Here is a 497-nt window from a genome sequence, read left to right as displayed (position 1 = left end):
TGTGTGTGTGTGTGTGTGTGTGTGTGTGTGTGTGTGTGAGAGTGAGTGAGTGGGCGTGGCTTAATCTTTATTCTTCCCTGCAGGTGCAGTTCCACCTGGTGGTAGCTTTTTGTTTTATCTTTGTTTATTATATTTGCTCAAATATCTTGTCTCTCCACCGCAAATCTGTCAACACTTTTCAACTATTGTACAATCCCAACGTGCCTTAAGTGTCTGTCGTACAGAAGACGATTGGTGCCACATGTGAAAAAATGTATGATTGAGTTCTGAGTTTCAAGTCTGAATTCTGAGAAAAAGTCTGAATTCTGACTCTCATCTCCAAATTATGACTTGTTATTAAAAAAAACTTATGATTTCTTGTATTTAGAAATTAGATTCGAATTAGATTAGATTCAACTTTATTGTCATTACACAGGTACAGGTACAGGTACAGGTACAGGTAGGTTTAACCAGAAGTGCAATAGCAGCAGGTGCAGGATATACACTGGTTCCATAAG

The sequence above is a fragment of the Etheostoma spectabile genome, chromosome 13 (genome assembly GCF_008692095.1).
Source record: "Etheostoma spectabile isolate EspeVRDwgs_2016 chromosome 13, UIUC_Espe_1.0, whole genome shotgun sequence".
Classification (NCBI taxonomy): Eukaryota; Metazoa; Chordata; class Actinopteri; order Perciformes; family Percidae; genus Etheostoma; species Etheostoma spectabile.
The sequence above is the reverse complement of the archived record's forward strand: the minus strand, read 5'-3'. Positions refer to the sequence as shown.